The following is a 22534-nucleotide window of genomic DNA, read 5'->3' as shown; positions in this document are numbered from 1 at the left end:
TCTCATCTGCAGAATCCAACTACGATGTTGGTAACCGGGAATTGCTGGCTATTAAATGGGCTTTCGAGGAGTGGAGGCATTGGCTTGAAGGAGCGACCCATACCATTTCAGTTTTGACTGATCACAAAAATCTTCAATACATTGAATCTGCTAAACGACTGAATGCCCGGCAGGCTCGTTGGGCTTTATTTTTTACTCGTTTCAAATTCATTATCACCTTCAGGCCAGGTTCCAAGAATACTAAGGCAGATGCCCTGTCACGCAGTTTTCTTCCAGTTCAAGACAATAGTCCTGTTACTCCCATACTTCCGTCTTCAGTCATTCGGGCAGGCCTCACACAGGATGTATTTACCCAGTTAAAGCTGCTTCAACATCAAGCTCCTGGAAATACTCCTGCTGGTCGTCTTTTTGTCCCTGAGTTTTTGAGAGCTACTGTTTTGGCGGAGTTTCATGATAGCAAGGTTGCTGGGCATCCGGGAATCGCTAAGACTTTGGAATTAGTCTCCCGCTCAGTATGGTGGCCTGGTCTTTCCAAAGACATTAAAGAGTTTGTTTTTTCTTGTCAGGTCTGTGCACAGCATAAAGTTCCCCGTTCTTTGCCTATAGGTCAACTTATGCCCTTGAATGTTCCCCTTAGGCCATGGTCGCATATCTCCATGGATTTTGTGGTGGACCTCCCTCTGTCAGCCGGATGCCGAGTCATATGGGTGGTAGTGGACCGTTTTAGCAAAATGGCCCATTTCATTGCTCTTCCCCGATTGCCATCTGCCCAGGGATTGGCAGTCTTGTTCCTCCGCCATGTTTTCAGACTCCATGGCTTACCCACTGATATTGTTTCTGATAGGGGTCCACAATTCATTGCACAATTTTGGAAGTCTTTTTGTGCTTCGTTAAAGATGAAATTATCTTTAACGTCCGGTTATCATCCCCAATCCAATGGGCAGACTGAGCGAGTTAACCAATCTCTAAAACAATATTTGCGTTTGTACTCGGCCAAACTCCAAAATGACTGGTCTGAGTTTCTTCCTTTGGCGGAGTTTGCTTATAATAATGCCTGTCATTCCTCCACCAATGTGTCTCCATTTTTTGCAGTTTTTGGTTTTCACCCCAGAGCTAATTCATTTTTTCAACATTCCTCTGTCTCCTCTCTGGCCCTGACCTCTCATCTTAAACTTATTTGGAAAAAAGTGCACTTGGCTCTCAGAAAAGCAGCATTCCGGGAAAAAAGATTTTCTGACAGGCTCCGGCGGCCGTGCAATTTTAAAGTAGGAGACAGGGTGTGGTTGTCGACTCGCAACATTAAACTTCGACAAACCTCAGCCAGATTGGGTCCTAGATTTATTGGACCATTTCTCATTATCAAAAAAGTCAATCCAGTTGCTTTCCGGTTACGTTTACCAAAAACTTTACGGATCGGAAATACCTTCCATTGCTCATTACTGAAACCATATGTTTCGTCCAGTAGATTTCCTCGTAAAATATCTCAGGGGAGATCACCAATAAATGTACAGGGTAAGCAGGAGTTCTTGGTGGAGAAGGTTCTCGATTCCAAGTTGTCCCGGGGTCGGCTTTATTTTTTGGTACATTGGAGAGGTTATGGGCCAGAGGAAAGGTCTTGGGTCCTGGATGAGGATCTTCATGCCCCGAGGCTCAAAAGGGCATTTTTTCGAGAATTTCCTCAGAAACCCGGCTTTAGGGGTTCCTTGACCCCTCCTCAAGGGGGGGGTACTGTTAGGCGCCAGGGTCCGCTCGTCGGTGCGGCCCGGCGCCTAGCAACCAGGGACGCCATGCGCGTACAGCCGCCGGCTCCCTGGCAACGCTAGACGCCGGGCGCACGGAGCCGCTCTGACCTTAGCAACGGGGACGCCACGTTCAGCCGCGTTCCCCGTTGCTGGGTCTGTCCTGATTACCTCATGGTGTGCTGGCCGTGCAGCATGCAAGCTGCACGGCATTTCAGTTGATTACCCTGTCTGGATTTTGATTGGAGGGTTCCTGAATAAAGGCACCCTCAGGACTCCTTACAGACGCCGGTGATAGCTTCCTGTTTGCCTGTGTCTGCTACAGAGAGTTTCCAGTCCTGCTCAATCCGGTTGTTCCTGTCCTCAGAGATCCTGTACTCGGAAGTTTGTCATCTGTTCCTGGAGTCTGACCGAGCACCTTTAACATCTTGTGGTGTTCGTGAGTCACGGCTCAGCCGTGTGTTGCGGCTTGTCCGCTTACTGTTTATTATTTAGTTTACTTGTGTTCTGGAGCTTTTGCGGAGGATTCCGCTCCCACAGATCCACTCTGGTATCCAGCGGTGCTGGATAGGAGTAACGGATCAGGGGATCTTTGGTTGTCCTTTTCCCTGGCGGCTAGTCCGCACATACCTTTGGTTTAAGTTAGTTAGCTTGTAACCCCTGGCCTGGTTGCTTAGTCAGAGGGCCCCTTGTTATCACCCTGTCTCGGACTTCCCCTTGTCTCCCTTTAAGACCTGCGGGGGCATCGGGGTTGGGCAGACATAATCCGCCCTTCGAACGCGGCTGCCATGGGCTCAAGCAACCATAGTCTCACAGGGGATTTCTGATAACACGGGCGAGACAACGGAGTTAGGGTGCCAGGGGTTACTAGGCTCTCCTGCTCCCACAACCAGCTTATTTTCCCTGTACTCAGACCTCTGCCATAAGATCTCCTCCGGTCTGGAGTACAGGAATCATAACAATGAGAACCCTTGGTTGAATACCGTCGGGACCAGGTGACTTATTAATCTTAGTTTTTTTAAATCAGTCACATACTTCCTCCTCACTTAAATAAGCACTTAGTAGTGGGGCATTATTATTATTAAAGTTGTGTGTTAATTCCTGCATCTGTTCCTCTATTGTAAATAACGATGAGAAAAACTTGTTTAATTTATCGCTAAGTCATTATTGTTTTTGATTAAGACTCCCAGTTTGTCCTTTTAAAGGGCCTATACTCTTTTGCTGTTGATATATTTAAAAAAAAAATGGGGGTTTGATTTACTTTCCTTTGCTACTAGCTTTTCAGTTGCTACTTTAGCCGCTCTTATTTCTTTTTTGCATATTTTGTTGCAATCCTTATAGTGCTGGAATGACTCCGCCTTCCTGTCTGATTTGTATTTTTTGAATGTTCGCCATTTTTTGCCCATTAGTTCCTTAATCTTTTTGTTAAGCCACATTGGTTTGGAATTTTTAGTCCTTTTTTATTACCCATGGGAATAAATTTACAAGTATTCTCATCAAGCATCGATTTTAACACCTCCCATTGCATTGTACCTAGGGGGTCATTCCAAGTTGATCGCTAGCTAGCAGTTTTTAGCAGCCGTGCAAATGCTATGCCGCCGCCCACCGGGGAATGTATTTTAGTTAAGCAGAAGTGCAAACGGTTGTATCGCAGAGCGCCTGCAAACATTTTTTGTGTAGTTTCAGAGTAGCTCAAAACCTACTCAGCGTTTGCGATCACTTCAGACTATTCAGTTCCAGATTTGACGTCACACACCCGCCCAGCCACGCCTGCGTTTTCCCTGGCACGTCTGTGTTTTTCCAAACACTCCCTGAAAATGGTCATTTGCCACCCAGAAACACCCACTTCATGTCAATCACTCTGCGGCAACCAGTGCGACTGAAATGCATAGCTAGACCCTGTGCAAAACTACATCGTTCGTTGTGCCCGTATGTCGCGCATGCGCATTGCACCGCATACACATGCGCAGAACTGCCGTTTTTTTAGCCTGATCACTGCGCTGCGAACAAATGCAGCTAGTGATCAACTCGGAATGACCACCCTAGTTGGTTCCTTGATTAGTTGAAGTAAGTAATTATCATTTAGTGCGTTTAAAAGCATATTACCCCTAGAAGTATCACATGAATCGTTTGTCCAATTTATCTCCGGGTAGTTAAAATCTCCCATCACTATTACGTCACCTACTCCTGCCGCGATTTCAATTTGCTTCAGCAACATTTCCTCATCAGACACATTAACACTAGACAGCTTGTAGCATAGCCCCAATACTATCTTTCTCTTACGTCCTAGATGATGCTGGGGACTCTGTAAGGACCATGGGGAACAGACGGGCTCCACTGGAGACATGGGCACCAAAAAGAACCTTAGATATGGGCGTTTACTGGCTCCTCCCTCTACGCCCCTCCCCCAGACCTCACTGTGATACTGTGCCCAGAGGAGACTGGGTGCATTACAGGAAGCTCTCCTGAGTTTCCGGAAAGAAATAATTTTTGTTAGGTTTTTTACTTTAAGGGAGCCTGCTGGCAACAGGCTCCCTGCATCGAGGGACTGAGGAGAGAGAAGCAGACCTACTTAAATGCTAGGCTCTGCTTCTTAGGCTACTGGACACCATTAGCTCCAGAGGGAGTCGGAACGCAGGTCTCTCCTAGCTGTTCGTCCCGGAGCCGCGCCGCCGTCCTCCTCACATAGCCGGAAGATAGAAGCCAGGTGAGTATAAGAAGATAAGAAGACTTCAGAGGCGGCAGAAGACTTCGGATCTTCCTTGAGGTAACGCGCATCGGTAACGCTGCGCACCATTGCTCCCACATAACACACACACGGCAGGCACTGTAAGGGTGCAGGGCGCAGGGGGGGCACCCTGGGCAGCAATTTAAACCTCTGGTCTGGCAAAAACAGTACATATATAGGTTCTGCACTGTATTTTAGAGATCCCCCGCCAGTTTTTAAACGAAATCAAGCAGGACCGAAGCCCGCCGCTGAGGGGGCGGAGCTTGATCCTCAGCACTCACCAGCGCCATTTTCTCCACAGCACACCGCTGAGAAGCTGGCTCCCCGGACTCTCCCCTGCTGAACACGGTGACAGAGGATTTTAAAGAAGGGAGGGGGGCACATAATTTGGTGCAGTGATATATTTCTATGAAATAAAAGCGCTATCTGGGTATTGTTTTTTTGTCCAGGGTCATTGGCGCTGGGTGTGTGCTGGCATACTCTCTCTCTGTCTCTCCAAAGGGCCTTGTGGGGGAACTGTCTCCAGTAAGAGAATTCCCTGAGTGTGTGGGGTGTCGGTACGCGTGTGTCAGCATGTCTGAAGCGGAAGGCTCTTCTAGGGAGGAGGTGGAGCAAATGAGTGTGGTGTCTCCGTCGGCAACGCCGACACCTGACTGGTTGGATATGTGGAATGTTTTAAATGCAAATGTGAATTTATTGCACAAAAGGTTGGACAAAGCTGAGTCCAGGGAATGTACAGGGAATCTAGCCCTGCCTTTCTCTATGTCGCAGGGGCCTTCGGGGTCTCAAAAGCGCCCACTGTCCCAAATAGTAGACACTGATAGCGACACGGATTCTGACTCCAGTGTCGACTACGATGATGCAAAGTTGCAGCCAAAGTTGGCTAAAAGTATTCATTATATGATTATTGCAATAAAGGAGGTGTTGCATATCACGGATGAACCCTCTGTCCCTGACACGAGGGTGCACATGTATAAGGAAAAGAAACCCGAGGTAACCTTTCCCCCATCTCATGAGCTGAACGAATTATTTGAAAAGGCTTGGGAATCTCCAGACAAAAAACTGCAGATTCCCAAAAGGATTCTTATGGCGTATCCTTTCCCGACTAAGGACAGGATACGGTGGGAATCCTCCCCAAGGGTGGACAAAGCGTTGACGCGCTTATCCAAAAAGGTAGCGCTGCCATCTCAAGATACGGCAACCCTCAAGGATCCTGCTGATCGCAGGCAGGAGACTACCTTGAAGTCTATTTACACACATACTGGTACCTTGCTCAGACCGGCGATAGCGTCGGCTTGGGTTTGTAGCGCTGTAGCAGCGTGGACAGATACCTTATCTGCTGATTTAGATACGCTGGATAAGGAAACCATTTTATTGACCCTGGGTCATATTAAAGATGCTGTCTTATATATGAGAGATGCTTAGAGAGATGTTGGCCTACTGGGTTCCAGAGCCAACGCGATGGCGATTTCTGCTAGACGAGCCCTATGGACCCAACAATGGACGGGTGATGCCGACTCGAAGAGGCATATGGAGGTTTTACCTTACAAGGGTGAGGAATTAATTAGGGAAGGTCTCACGAACCTAGTTTCCACGGCTACGGCAGGTAAATCAACTTTTTTGCCTTATGTTTCCTCACAGCCTAAGAAAACGCCACATTATCCGATGCAGTCCTTTCGGTCACATAAAACCAAGAGAGTGCGGGGATCTTCCTTTATTGCCAGAGGTAAGGGCAAGGGGAAAAAGCTGCCAACCATCCAGCTAGTTCCCAGGAGCAGAAGTCCTCCCCGGCCTCTACAAAATCCACCGCATGACGCTGGGGCTCCGCTGAGGGAGTCCACCCAGTAGGGGCATGTCTCCGACTTTTTAGCCACGTCTGGGTTCACTCACAGGTGGATCCCTGGGCAATAGAAATTGTTTCCCAGGGTTACAAGCTGGAATTCGAAGAGGTGCCTCCTCGCCGGTATTTCAAATCGGCCCTACCGGCTTCTCCCCCAGAGAAGGAGATAGTTTTAAATGCAATTCAAAAATTGTGTCTTCAACAAGTGGTGGTCAAAGTCCCCCTGCTTCAGCAGGGGATGGGGTATCACTCAACCCTGTTTGTAGTCCCGAAACCGGATGGTTCGGTCAGACCCATTTTGAATTTAAAATCCTTAAACCCATACTTAAAAAGGTTCAGGTTCAAGATGGAATCGCTCAGAGCGGTCATCGCCAGCCTGGAAGGGGGGGATTATATGGTGTCGCTGGACATAAAGGATGCGTACCTTCATGTCCACATATATCCGCCTCATCAGGCGTTCCTGAAATTTGCTGTACAGGATTGTCATTACCAATTTCAGACGTTGCCGTTTGGGCTGTCCACAGCCCCGAGGATTTTCACCAAGGTAATGGCGGAAATTATGGTGCTCCTGCGCAAGCAGGGTGTCACAATTATCCCGTACTTGGACGATCTCCTAATAAAAGCGAGATCGAGAGAACAGTTGCTGAACAGCGTATCACTCTCCCTGAGGGTGTTGGAACAGCACGGCTGGATTCTCAATATCCCTAAGTCACAGTTGGTTCCAACGGCTCGTTTGCCTTTCTTAGGCATGATTCTGGATACAGAACAGAAAAGGGTTTATCTTCCGATGGAAAAGGCCCAAGAACTCATGAATTTGGTCAGGGACCTATTGAAGCCAAAAAGGGTGTCGGTGCATCACTGCACTCGAGTTCTGGGGAAAATGGTGGCGTCTTACGAGGCCATTCCATTCGTCAGATTCCATGCAAGACTTTTCAATGGGGCCTTCTGGACAAGTGGTCCGGGTCACATCTACAGATTCATCAGATGATCATCCTGTCCCCCAGGGCCAGGGTATCTCTCCTGTGGTGGCTGCAGAGTGCTCACCTTCTGGAGGGTCGCAGGTTCGGCATTCAGGACTGGGTTCTGGTAACCACGGACGCGAGCCTACGGGGTTGGGGAGCAGTCACACAGGGAAGAAACTTCCAAGGTCTCTGGTCAAGCCAGGAGGCTTGTCTTCACATCAGCGTACTGGAGTTGAGGGCCATATACAACGCCCTTCGTCAAGCGGAGAATTTGCTTCGCGACCTACCGGTTCTGATTCAGTCGGACAACATCACCGCAGTGGCGCATGTAAACCGCCAAGGCGGAACAAAGAGCAGAGTGGCAATGGCAGAAGCCACCAGGATTCTTCGCTGGGCGGAAAATCATGTAAGCGCTCTGACAGCAATCTTCATTCCGGGAGTGGACAACTGGGAAGCAGACTTCCTCAGCAGACACGATCTACATCCAGGGGAGTGGGGACTTCATCAGGAAGTCTTCACAGAGATTACAAGTCAGTGGGGACTGCCTCAGATAGACATGATGGCATCACGCCTCAACAAGAAACTACCAAAGTATTGCGCCAGGTCAAGGGACCCTCAGGCAGTGGCGGTGGACGCCCTGGTGACACCATGGGTGTTTCAGTCGGTCTATGTGTTCCCTCCTCTTCCGTTCATCTCAAAGATATTAAGAATCATAAGACGATGAGGAGTACAGACAATTCTCATTGTTCCAGATTGGCCGCGAAGGGCCTGGTATCCGGATCTGCAGGAAATGCTCACAGAAGATCCGTGGCCTCTTCCTCTCAGAGAGGACCTGTTACAACAGGGGCCCTGTCTGTTCCAAGACTTACCACGGCTGCCTTTGACGGCATGGCGGTTGAACGCCGGATCCTAGTGGAAAAGGGCATTCCGGATGAGGTCATTACTACTCTGATAAAGGCTAGGAAGGACGTGACAGCAAAACATTATCACCGTATATGGCGGAAAGTATGTATCTTGGTGTGAGTCCAGGAATGCTCCTCCGGAAGAATTCCATCTGGGCCGTTTCCTTCACTTCCTACAGACTTGAGTGAATTTGGGCCTAATATTAGGCTCCATTAAGGTTCAGATTTCGGCCCTATCCATTTTCTTTCAGAAGGAATTGGCTTCTCTTCCAGAAGTCCAGACTTTTGTGAAGGGAGTGCTGCATATCCACCCTCCTTTTGTACCTCCAGTGGCGCCTTGGGACCTTCACGTGGTGTTGCGGTTCCTCAAGTCTCACTGGTTTGAACCACTTAAAACGGTGGAATTAAAATATCTCACTTGGAAAGTGGTCATGTTGTTGGCCTTGGCGTCGGCAAGGCGAGTGTCGGAGTTGGCAGCTTTATCTCACAAAAGCCCCTATCTGATTTTCCATGTGGATAGAGCGGAGTTGCGGACTCGTCCTCAATTTTTGCCCAAGGTGGTTTCTTCTTTTCATATGAACCAACCTATTGTGGTGCCTGTGGCTACACGGGACTTGGAGGATTCCGAGTCCCTTGATGTGGTCAGGGCATTAAAAATGTATGTGGCCAGAACGGCTCGGGTTAGGAAAACAGAGGCACTGTTTGTCCTGTATGCGGCCAACAAGGTTGGCGCTCCTGCTTCGAAACAGACTATTGCTCGCTGGATCTGTAACACGATTCAGCAGGCTCATTCTACGGCTGGATTGCCATTACCAAATTCTGTAAAGGCCCATTCCACTAGGAAGGTGGGCTCTTCTTGGGCGGCTGCCCGAGGTGTCTCGGCATTACAGCTGTGCCGAGCTGCTACTTGGTCGGGTTCAAACACCTTTGCGAAGTTCTACAAGTTTGATACCCTGGCTGATGAGGACCTCATGTTTGCTCAATCGGTGCTGCAGAGTCATCCGCACTCTCCCGCCCGTTTTGGAGCTTTGGTATAATCCCCATGGTCCTTACGGAGTCCCCAGCATCCTCTAGGACGTAAGAGAAATTAAGATTTTAAACCTACCGGTAAATCTTTTTCTCCTAGTCCATAGAGGATGCTGGGCGCCTATCCCAGTGCGGACTACATCTGCAAGACATGTGTATAGTTTTTGCTTACTTAAGGGTTACGTTGAAGTTTGATCAGTCTTGGACTGGTACTGTTTTTGTTTCATGCTGTTAACTGGTTCGTATATTGCATGTTATACGGTGTGGATGGTGTGGGCTGGTATGAATATTGCCCTTAGATTAACAAAAATCCTTTCCTCGTACTGTCCGTCTCCTCTGGGCACAGTTTCTCTAACTGAGGTCTGGGGGAGGGGTGTAGAGGGAGGAGCCAGTGCACGCCCATATCTAAAGTTCTTTGTGGTGCCCATGTCTCCTGCGGAGCCCGTCTGTTCCCCATGGTCCTTACGGAGCCCCCAGCATCCTCTACGGACTAGGAGAAAAAGATTTACCGGTAGGTTTAAAATCTTATTTTTTTCTTCCTTTCCCCCGAATGCAATTTCTACCCATAACAGTATTTACATATTTACAGTTTCCTCATGAATATCTTCACGTACATCAGGTTTTAAAAACGGCTTTACATAAAGACACACCCGTCCACCCCGTTTGTATGATCTGTCTCTCCTGAACAGTGTATAACCTTCTAGATTAACTGACCAATCATGAGATTTGTCCCATCAAGTTTTAGTAATGCCTATAATATCATACTGATTGCTTGCTGCAAGGACTTCTAGTTCCCCCTTTTTACCTGTAAGGCTTCTAGCGTTTACATACATACAATTAAGATAAGTATTTCCCCTTGCGCTAGGGACATAATTTTCTGGATGCAGTAGCGATGACCCATAATCGTCATTAGTCAGTGTTTTGGTAATACCCTTATTAGTACCCATGTTAAGGCCCTTGCAGGCTGCTCTTTCCCTCTCCCCTTCTCCACCCCCATTTAGTTCACTACCACCATCCTTACTATTCTCACTGCATGACCCGTAGTTTCCAGCTAAACCCTCCCCACAGGCACTTAGTTTAAAAACTCCTCCAACCTTCTAACCATCCTTCCCCCCAGCACTGCTGCCCCCTCCTCATTCGGGTGCAATCCATCGCGACAACAAAGATGGCGCCTGACTGAGAAGTCTGCCCAGTGTTCTAGGAACGCAAGCCTCTCTTTCCTACACCAAGCCTCACATTTACCTCCCTAATCTCCCTCTGCCTCCCTGGGCTAGCACGCGGCATGGGTAATATTTTGGAGAATATTACTTTAGATGTCCTTGCCTTAAGTTTCTTGACTAAGCCCCTATAATCTTTCTTAAGGACATCCCACCTTCCACTAACTTTGTCATTGATTTCAACATGCACCAAGACCGCTGGGTCATTCCCAGCCCCTCCCAACAATCTATCTACCCGGTCCACGATGTGCCGTACCCGAGCACCTGGGGGACAACAGACTGTACGGCGATCATGGTCCCGGTAACAGATTTTCCTGTCTTTCTTCTTGATAATAGAATCTCCTACCACCACAATCTGACTAGGTACCTCGCTATCTGATCCAGAGGGACCGCTCCTCCAGTTGCTAGAGTGAACAGTCTCCTCTAGCTCCGTCATTTCCTCACTACCTTCCACTGAATCTTCGTACAATTGGGCAAATTTGTTGGGGTTTGATAGTTCAGAGATGTCATGCCTCCCCCTCTTTTTCTTCCTTCTAACTGTGCCCCACTGGCTGCCTGGTCGGCCTCATCTACCAGTGTCAAACCCTGCATCTCCTCCACCGTTCTATCTAAGCGTTGCTCGAGATTGCGAATATCCCTCAGTCGCGTAACGGTTTGCTCTAGATCAGTAACCTGGGCGTCCAGGGCAACCATTCGCACACAGGTCGCGCAGATGTATTCACACTGGAATGGTTGCTCACATTCACATCTTGTATTGTTGTACTCACATCTTGCACGACATGCACTGAGTGAGATCCTCAATCATGGCCACATCCATTTTTTAGTAAATGCTAATTCCCTGTTACCTTCAGCAAAACAATACAAACTATGCTATACAATACAGTACTATTGCCTAGCTGTGAAGAAAAACAATATTTGCGACAGTACAATTACAGAACAGTAATTGATAATTGAAATCAAGGACAGGGTGAGAGAGAAAAGAAGGAATACAGTTACTTATGCAATATACAATAATACAATAATTCAAAAAAGTAATACAATAAAGTTCGTAAGCTAATACTAATCTGTGGGAGCCCTCTCCTGCGGCACCGCTGTACCTTCTCCTCTTTTCGATGGGTCAGCTTCAGCTGTCCTGCAGTCCCTGAGGCTCAGTGCAGCTCAGGCTCCCTGCTGCGGCTCAGGCTCCAGCTTCCAGCACCTTCCGTCCCAGCACCTCTGTCCCGTAGTTGTTGCGGCTCTGTCTCCCGGCACCCCCGTCCCCTGCAGTTGCTGCGGAGGGAGGGAGCTTTGCAGCTCAGGCTTATGCCACCTCCCATCCCTCGCATGGTCCTCCGTCCTCATACGGCCCTGCTCCCGGCACTTCTGGTTTCCGGCTTCCGGTTACGTCAGCGCCTCAGCATCTCAGTACCAATTAATTTTAAGTTTACTTTTTGCCAAATTCTCTCTCTGTCTGGTTATTTGATTAAGTTATAGAGTATTTTTTTAGCTATACATGTGGTTTTAATGATAGGGTTATTTTAGAATTTAGAGTTTGACAACAAGGTGAACGGGCAAGAGGTTCAGCTGTTAGGTCATTTATTCCTTTGTTTGTATCAATGTACCTTGATGATCAGGGCTGCCATCAGAAATTGTATGGGCCCAGAACTGACAAAATAGACCAGGCTCCTCCCTCCCCCCAAAAAAAAGATTCTGCCGCACTGCTCAGCTCCTATGTGATGTCATACATTGTGACGTTACATATAGGTGGAGAGTTGTGGACCTACAGGAATGGTTCAGAGAGAGCTGAGGCGCCGCAAAGGATTGTTTTTAATTAGTAGTCCCTGCCCATCAGCCTGCTGTTGAGTTACAGACTGGTGCTCTACAAATATCGGCGGTAAAGGCCCGGGACACAAGTCCCCACAGCCCCCCCCCCGGTGACTGCCCTGTTGATGATTCTTTTTGCATGGTGTGTTTTCCAGGGTGAGCTTTGGAGAGATCCTCTTGGAGCGTCTCAGAGTTTGTCTTGAAACATAAACTGTTATTCCACAAAAGCTCAACAAATGTTTGTGTTCTTCGGTCACATGATGTCTGAGTTCATTTCCTCCCATATCCTCCTGTAAATCTGCATACTGAGTGGAGAGACACAGAGACAGATGGTCACGAGATCACCGTGATAGACTGGAAGGTGTCACGGCTCACAAACTGAGTAATACCTGCATAAATAAACCAAACACACTCTCTCTGGTAGTGCAGCCGTCAGCGGCAGAGATACAAACTGTCAATAATCGCTTCCTCTCGTCTTCTCTAACTCTGCAATTTGCTATCGCTGTAAAGTGTGTTTTCTCCTTGAACTATTTAGTTGTAATTGCAGGCTGTCTAAGTAAAATGTATTACACGCTGTCTGTGTGTGTCTATATTATTATTAATGCCAGAGTGAGACGTGACAGGCTGGCAATGACTGGGATGACAATCCAGCAACAGTGAATACAGATTGATATGGATATAGCAACTTCATTACAACTAAATGGATTTCAATGACACTCAAAACAAGATCAATTGCATTGTCGCTTGAAGCTTGCGTCTTCTGATGGAATTTCTGTGACACCCACATGTCTCGCTGCTCCATTATGCATCCAGACTGCTCCCTGCGCAATTGCTTAGGAGGCCCACAGTAAATACCGTCGCTCCTCTTTCAATGACAATTAGGGAAAATTACAAACAGGAAGAAGAGCGCTAGCCACCTGCCATGAGACTTATTAGTGAGTCTTGCACAGAGTGATTGGTAGATCCAGGACATTTCTCAGTGCTGTAGACAACAGCTATGATTTCATACAGTGCGATTTTATTTTATGAATAGCAGACATTTGTATGAACGGCTAGGGATAGAGTGTGTGCGTGACCTGGACTTTTCAAGCTTACTAGCAGCGGTCCTAGAAAGGTGGTGGAACTCACCGCCCAAACCCCCCCCCCCCCCACCCAACCCCACTACCGGCGCCTGTGTCATAAAGGGATTACATGCGTCACAGGCGCGCACCACAAAGAAAGGGGCGTGGTCTCACAAAGGAAGCTGCGTGGTCACCCAACAGTGTCCCCAATTCAAATTATGCCGCACAGTAGCACAATCTTATTAATATTACACCACATAGTAGTGTCCCTTATTCATGTTATGACACACATACACAAAGCCCACAGCAGTAACACTCCAAATACACATAATGCCCTCAGCAGTTGTACCCCTTATACAATGCCCACAGTAGCAGTGCCCCTTATACAATGCCCACAGTAGTAGTCAGTGCCGTAACTAGACATTTTGGCGCTGTGTGCAAGAAACGGCATCAGTGCCCCACCTTTATGCAAAATAGGGGCAGTGTGTACCGCAGGCGCATGTGAAAAATATAGAGGCGAGGCTTCATGGAGAAGGGGTGTGGCAGACAGCGACCTCTTTTTTACACATAACGGCAGACAGCGTCCTCTTTTTTACACATTACGGCAGACAGCGTCCCTTTTTTTACTCATTACAGCAGACAGCATCCCCTTTTTACACGTTACGGCAGACAGCGTCTGACCCAGCGCTCCCTCTGTACACTGCACTGCAGGCCAAGAGAGGAGGCGGGCCTCGGGAGCGCAGCACAGGGGGACCAAGAGAGGGGGCAGGACGCGGGAGCACAGCTGAGCACACGGGGGCGAAGAGAGGTGGCGGGCCGCTGAAGCAATGTACACGGGGGCCAATGGAGGAGGGGCCGTATGAGCACAGTACACAGGGCCCAAGAGAGGGGGCGGGCCGTGGGAGCGCAGTAGACAGGGATGGGCAGTGGGAGCGCAGGGGGAATATGCGCTTTAACTAGGTGTACGCTGTGGGCAATGCCCCTTCTGCACACACCTAGTTACGGCGCTGGTAGTAGTGCCCCTTATGCAATGCCCACTGTAGTGGTAATGCCCCCAGTAGTAGTGCCCCTTATGTCTCCAGAAGTGATGCCCCATATGAAGTGCCCCCAATAGAATGCCCCCATGTAGTATTTTTCCCAGTAGTTATGCCCCCTGTAGTTATGCGCCCATTAGATATGCTTCCTGTAGTTATGCCCCTAGTAGTTATGCCCCCATTAGATACAGTATGCTTCCTATAGTTATGCCTCCAGTAGATATCCCCCCTGTAGTTATACCTCCAGTAGTTATGCCCCCAGTAGTTATGCCCCCTCTAGTAGCGCCGCTTACACACACAAAAAATAAATATACACAATATACTCACCTTAAGCCCCACTACTGCGTCCGACTACTGCCGTCCTTCCTTGCCACCTGCTCCTCGGAACTATGGTCCCATAGTGCACAGCGCACTGCCAGAGCCGGAAGTCAGAGCTCAGGAGTGAGCTCCTGCCTCCGGCTACCAATGTGGTGAGGGCGCCCACTGGTAAACAAAATCTCAGCGGGCATCGGCATTCCTGCGCACTGGCTGACATCCTGGGCTAGGTGAGCCGGAGGAGGCGGAAACTGATGGAACGCAGTTCCGCCCCGTTCCAAATCACTTTAACCTCTGCATACTAGTTCAGAGATGGCTGAAAGACGGAAGCTCCGGTGACACAAATTTTCACGTTCCCTTTTGCTTTGTCATTATGAGGAATAGCAGCCTCCGGAATTGTATTTGTAAATTCACAGAGATACTATATCTGGGTCAATGAGAGTAATTTCTTCTACTTTGTTATGTGTATGGAGTAGGAGTGACAACATTAAAAAAGCAAGTTCTGCCTGTGAAACGCACTGCATAGTGAGTGTCCCAAATAACCCGGGTGATTGACTGGTTGATCCTCAGTGTAAAATGGTTTCTGGGGTAAAACACAGGTCGACTTACGTGGCAATCCAACCCGGGTAGCGAGCAGGATTAGACCCGTGTAAAGGGGCACTGTATAGGTCACAACGTCTCTCCCATAGTGCACATTGCCAGACCCAGAAGCCGGAGATCATGAGTGGGCTCCTGTCTTCGGCTGTCGGGAAGGAGCCCGACACCCATTGGTAACAAAATCTCAGTGGACGCTCCCTGGCATTTCCCTGTGGCTCCAGCCTGACTTCTTGGGTTAGTTGGGCCAGAGGAGGTGGAACTTGTTCTGTCTCCAAATGGAACTGGCTGTGTTCCGCCCTGTTCCGGCTAGAGATAAGCGGGTTCGGTTCCTCGGAAACCGAACCCCCCCGAACTTTACCCATTTTACACGGGTCCGAGGCATACTCGGATTCTCCCGTTTGGCTCGGTTAACCCGAGCGCGCCCGAACATCATCATCCCGCTGTCGGATTCTCGCGAGATTCGGATTCTATATAAGGAGCCGCGCGTCGCCGCCATTTTTCACTCGTGCATTGGAAATGATAGTGAGAGGACGTGGCTGGCGTCCTCTCACTTTGTTTCAGGGGGCTGCATATCTTTATTCTGGGGACCAGCAGTATTATAGGAGGAGTACAGTGCAGAGTTTTGCTGACCAGTGACCACCAGTATTATACGTTGTCTGCCTGAAAAACGCTCCATATCTGTGCTCAGTGTGCTGCATATATCTGTGCTCACACTGCTTTATTGTGGGGACTGGGGACCAGCAGTATTATATAGGAGAAGTACAGTGCAGAGTTTTGCTGACCAGTGACCACCAGTATTATACGTTCTCTGCCTGAAAAACGCTCCATATCTGTGCTGCTTTGTAGTATATAGTAGGAGTACAGTGCATAATTTTGCTGACCACCAGTATATAATATATAGGAGTACGATACAGAAGGCCACTGCTCTACCTACCTCTGTGTCGTCAAGTATACTATCCATCCATACCTGTGGTGCATTTCAGTTTTGCACAGTTTGCTGATCACCAGTATATAATATATAGCAGTACGGTACAGTAGGCCACTGCTCTACCTACCTCTGTGTCGTCAAGTATACTATCCATCCATGCCTGTGGTGCATTTCAGTTTTGCACAGTTTGCTGACCACCAGTATATAATATATAGCAGTACGGTACAGTAGGCCACTGCTCTACCTACCTCTGTGTCGTCAAGTATACTATCGATCCATACCTGTGGTGCATTTAAGTTTTGCAGTTTGCTGACCACCAGTATATAATATATAGCATTACGGTACAGTAGGCCACTGCTCTACCTACCTCTGTGTCGTCAAGTATACTATCCATCCATACCTGTGGTGCATTTCAGTTTTGCACAGTTTGCTGACCACCAGTATATAATATATAGCAGTACGGTGCAGTAGGCCACTGCTCTACCTACCTCTGTGTCGTCAAGTATACTATCCATCCATACCTGTGGTGCATTTCAGTTGTGCGCAGTATATATAGTAGTAGGCCATTGCTATTGATACTGGCATATAATTCCACACATTAAAAAATGGAGAACAAAAATGTGGAGGGTAAAATAGGGAAAGATCAAGAGCCACTTCCACCTCGTGCTGAAGCTGCTGCCACTAGTCATGGCCGAGACGATGAAATGCCATCAACGTCGTCTGCCAAGGCCAATGCCCAATGTCATAGTAGAGAGCATGTAAAATCCAAAACACAAAAGTTCAGTAAAATGACCCAAAAATCAAAATTAAAAGCGTCTGAGGAGAAGCGTAAACTTGCCAATATGCCATTTACGACACGGAGTGGCAAGGAACGGCTGAGGCCCTGGCCTATGTTCATGGCTAGTGGTTCAGCTTCACATGAGGATGGAAGCACTCATCCTCTCGCTAGAAAAATGAAAAGACTTAAGCTGGCAAAAGCACAGCAAAGAACTGTGCGTTCTTCTAAATCACAAATCCCTAAGGAGAGTCCAAATGTGTCGGCTGCGATGCCTGACCTTCCCAACACTGGACGGGAAGAGGTGGCGCCTTCCACCATTTGCACACCCCCTGCAAGTGCTGGAAGGAGCACCCGCAGTCCAGTTCCTGATAGTCAAATTAAAGATGTCACTGTTGAAGTACACCAGGATGAGGATATGGGTGTTGCTGGCGCTGAGGAGGAAATTGACAAGGAGGATTCTGATGGTGAGGTAGTTTGTTTAAGTCAGGCACCCAGGGAGACACCTGTTGTCCGTGGGACGAATATAGCCATTGACATGCCTGGTCAAATTACAAAAAAAATCACCTCTTCGGTGTGGAATTATTTTAACACAAATGCGGACAACAGGTGTCAAGCCGTGTGTTGCCTTTGTCAAGCTGTAATAAGTAGGGGTAAGGACGTTAACCACCTCGGAACATCCTCCCTTATACATCACCTGCAGCGCATTCATCATAAGTCAGTGACAAGTTCAAAAACTTTGGATGACAGAGGAAGCAGTCCACTGACCACTAAATCCCTTCCTCTTGTAACCAAGCTCCTGCAAACAACACCACCAACTCCCTCAGTGTCAATTTCCTCCTTACACAGGAAAGCCAATAGTCCTGCAGGCCATGTCACTGGCAAGTCTGACGAGTCCTCTCCTGCCTGGGATTCCTCCGATGCATCCTTGAGTGTAACGCCTACTGCTGCTGGCGCTGCTGTTGTTGATGCTGGGAGTCGATCGTCATCCCAGAGGGGAAGTCGGAAGACCACTTGTACTACTTCCAGTAAGCAATTGACTGTCCAACAGTCATTTGCGAGGAAGATGAAATATCACAGCAGTCATCCTGCTGCAAAGCGGATAACTCAGGCCTTGGCAGCCTGGGCGGTGAGAAATGTTTCCGGTATCCACCGTTAATTCACAGGCAACTACAGACTTGATTGAGATACTGTGTCCCCGGTACCAAATACCATCTAGGTTCCATTTCTCTAGGCAGGCGATACCGAAAATGTACACAGACCTCAGAAAAAGAGTCACCAGTGTCCTAAAAAATGCAGTTGTACCCAATGTCCACTTAACCACGGACATGTGGACAAGTGGAGCAGGGCAGACTCAGGACTATATGACTGTGACAGCCCACTGGGTAGATGTATTGCCTCCCGCAGCAAGAATAGCAGCGGCGGCACCAGTAGCAGCATCTCGCAAACGCCAACTCGTTCCTAGGCAGGCTACGCTTTGTATCACCGCTTTCCAGAAGAGGCACACAGCTGACAACCTCTTACGGAAACTGAGGAGCATCATCGCAGAATGGCTTACCCCAAATGGACTCTCCTGGGGATTTGTGACATCGGACAACGCCGCAATATTGTGCGTGCATTACATCTGGGCAAATTCCAGCACGTCCCATGTTTTGCACATACATTGAATTTGGTGGTGTAGAATTATTTAAAAAACGACAGGGGCGTGCAAGAGATGCTGTCGGTGGCCCGAAGAATTGCGGGCCACTTTCGGCATTCAGCCACCACGTGCCGAAGACAGCAAACATTCCTGAACCTGCCCTGCCATCATCTGAAGCAAGAAGTGGTAACGAGGTGGAATTCAACCCTCTATATGCTTCAGAGGATGGAGGAGCAGCAAAAGGCCATTCAAGCCTATACATCTGCCTATGATATAGGCAAAGGAGGGGGAATGCACCTGACTCAAGCGCAGTGGAGAATGATTTCAATGTTGTGCAAGGTTATGCAACCCTTTGAACTTGCCACATGTGAAGTCAGTTCAGACACTGCCAGCCTGAGTCAGGTCATTCCCCTCATCAGGCTTTTGCAGAAGAAGCTGGAGACATTGAAGGAGGAGCTAAAACAGAGCGATTCCGCTAGGCATGTGGGACTTGTGGATGGAGCCCTTAATTCGGTTAACCAGGATTCACGGGTGGTCAATCTGTTGAAATCAGAGCACTACATTTTGGCCACCGTGCTCGATCCTAGATTTAAAACCTACGTTGTATCTCTCTTTCCGGCAGACACAAGTCTGCAGAGGTTCAAAGACCTGCTGGTGAGAAAATTGTCAAGTCAAGCGGAACGTGACCCGTCAACAGCTCCTCCTTCACATTCTCCCGCAACTGGGGGTGCGAGGAAAAGGCTAAGAATTCTGAACCCACTCGCTGGCGGTGATGCAGGGCAGTCTGGAGCGAGTGCTGACATCTGGTCCGGACTGAAGGACCTGCCAACGATTACTGACATGTCGTCTACTGTCACTGCATATGATTCTGTCACCATTGAAAGAATGGTGGAGGATTATATGAGTGACCGCATCCAAGTAGGCACGTCAGACAGTCCGTACGTATACTGGCAGGAAAAAGAGGCAATTTGGAGGCCCTTGCAGAAACTGGCTTTATTTTACCTAAGTTGCCCACCCTCCAGTGTGTACTCCGAAAGAGTGTTTAGTGCAGCCGCTCACCTTGTCAGCAATTGGCGTACGAGGTTACTTCCAGAAAATGTGGAGAAGATGATGTTCATCAAAATTAATTATAATCAATTCCTCCGTGGAGACATTCACCAGCAATTGCCTCCAGAAAGTACACAGGGACCTGAGATGGTGGATTCCAGTGGGGACGAATTAATAATCTGTGAGGAGGGGGATGTACACAGTGAAAGGGGTGAGGAATCGGACGATGAGGAGGAGGTGGACATCTTGCCTCTGTAGAGCCAGTTTGTGCAAGGAGAGATTGATTGCTTCTTTTTTGGTGGGGGCCCAAACCAACCAGTCATTTCAGTCACAGTTGTGTGGCAGACCCTGTCGCTGAAATGATGGGTTTGTTAAAGTGTGCATGTCCTGTTTATACAACATAAGGGTGGGTGGGAGGGCCCAAGGACAATTCCATCTTGCACCTCTTTTTTCTTTCATTTTTCTTTGTATCATGTGCTGTTTGGGGACTATTTTTTTGAAGTGTCATCCTGCCTGACACTGCAGTGCCACTCCTAGATGGGCCAGGTGTTTGTGTCGGCCACTTGGGTCGCTTAGTTTAGTCATCCAGCGACCTCGGTGCAAAGTTTAGGATTAAAAATAATATTGTGAGGTGTGAGGTGTTCAGAATAGACTGAAAATGAGTGGAAATGATGGTTATTGAGGTTAATAATACTATGGGATCAAAATGACCTCCAAATTCTATGATTTAAGCTGTTTTTGAGGGGTTTTTGTAAAAAACACCCGAATCCAAAACACACCCGAATCCGACAAAAAATTTTCAGGGAGGTTTTGCCAAAACGCGTCCGAATCCAAAACACGGCCGCGGAACCGAATCCAAAACCAAAACACAAAACCAAAAAAATGTCCGGTGCACATCACTAGTTCCGGCACACTTTGACCCATGATCACTATGTTTTTGGAGAGTTCAAGTAAACTAGAGCCCTTTGTTGAAACCTACGCACACATGGGGAGGACATACAGACTTCCCAGATATAGGATACGTGCAGAGGCTTTTTAAGAGAGGAGGGGACCCGCATGCAGCCTCCGTCAGGAGCCCCCTCCTGTCTGGCAACAGTAGACTCTGGCATAATGCCAGAGTCTACTGCGCATACCCAGGTCTCCGGGAACATGGTGCCCGCGCCTTGTTCTCGGGGACACCTCCAGTGCGCATGAGCAAATAACTCGGAAATGGCCACGGCGACCATTTTGATGAGTGATCTGTGCCCGCACAGCAGGAACTCCGTCGCGGGACTCCAGAGGGGTAAGTATATTCTATGGGTGCCATGTGTGCGGTATCCATTTGGATGGTCGACCATGTTATGTTCGAGTCATTAGGTCGACCACTATTGGTTGACATTGACATTGTCGACATGGACACATGGTCGACACATGAAAATGGTCGACACATGAAAAGATTGACATGAGTTTTTCACTTTTTTTTCTTTTGGGGAACTTTTCCATACTTTACGATCCACGTGGACTACGATTGGGAATGGTAATCTGCCCGAAGCATGGCGAGCGAAGCGAGCCATGCGAGGGGACGCGGTGCACTAATTGGGGTTCCCTGTCACTTTACGCAGAAAACGACACCAAAAAAGTAAAAAAACTAATGTCGACCTTTTCACGTGTTGACAATTTTCATGTGTCGACCATTTGTCCACGTCGACCATGCCAATGGTCGACCATTCATACCGAAACCCGTGTGCGGTGTGGGCCCCCCTGGACCCAGGGGCGCGTGCACACCGCACACACTGCACCCATTATAGAAACGCCAATGTATACGTGTCAGATCCAAACCCAGGACTGTACTGTGAGACAGGAATGACAACCACTGTGCCACTGCCCAATACAATATTTTTTACTGTTGCAATTAAAAAAAAAAACCAAAAAACCACCACCAAAAACCAGAATCAAGAAACTCCATGACTCCTCAAACACCCATCTATAAGGGGGAGAGTTATCAAAGCTTGGAGAGAGATAAAGTGGAGAAGATAAAACACCAACCACCACTTTATCTCTCTACACTTTATCTCTCTCCAAAATTTGACAAATCTCCCCATAAGTTACCAGGACTCCCCTTCACGGCTTAGCCAATCACAATCTGCCAGCAGGAGAAACCAGAGGTGTAACTAGGGGTTTTGGAGCCAGGGCAAGATCAAAAATGGCGCCCCCCCAAAAAAAACCAAAATAATACAAAGGAAAGTATGTGCGCACGCTAATGGCGATGTGCCAACATGACACGCCAGCTGTTTCATGTCATACTGGGAACATTCTTTTCAATTCCACATGCACCTTACCCCCTTAATTAACAAGGCTTGCGGGGCACTATGGTGAGGGGAGCCTACCCCCTTAATTAACTAATCCTGCGGGGCATTGTGGTGAGGGGAGCCTACCCCATTAATCAACTAATTGCAGAGTTTAGCAGCGGAAGGGTTGCAGCGGTTTCTCACCCCAAGCTGCGGCGCTTCTGCCACCTCCGACGCTCCACATCTTCGGCGCCACCCGGAATGCAGAGCACTGCACCGGGGATGCACCCTTTTCAGTGTGGTCTGCTGCGCCCCGAAGGGGAATCTTCTCTCCTGCTGCAGGATCCCGATCTGCGCCGTCCTCCCCGCTGTTCCGTGCCATCTTCTTTAAGCCAGCCAGGGTCTTCTGCCGGTGCTCTCATAGCTGGTCAGTCTCCTCCCTTGCTGCAGTGTCCCGGTCCACCGAAGGTTGGATGTCCTTCCCCGGTACTGCGTCTGGCTGGTCTCCTCTTCTGCGGCATCTTCTCAACTCAGCACTGACGGCTCTGGTCGCTCCGGTGACAGGTGCAGGTGTGAATCCTCCAAGGCCTCCTTCCTACGTGCTGCTGCTGTCTGCTAATTAAAAAATAAGTTAGTTAGTTACGCCTCTGGTCG

This window comes from Pseudophryne corroboree, chromosome 4 (genome assembly GCF_028390025.1).
Source record: "Pseudophryne corroboree isolate aPseCor3 chromosome 4, aPseCor3.hap2, whole genome shotgun sequence".
NCBI lineage: Eukaryota > Metazoa > Chordata > Amphibia > Anura > Myobatrachidae > Pseudophryne > Pseudophryne corroboree.
The sequence above is the reverse complement of the archived record's forward strand: the minus strand, read 5'-3'. Positions refer to the sequence as shown.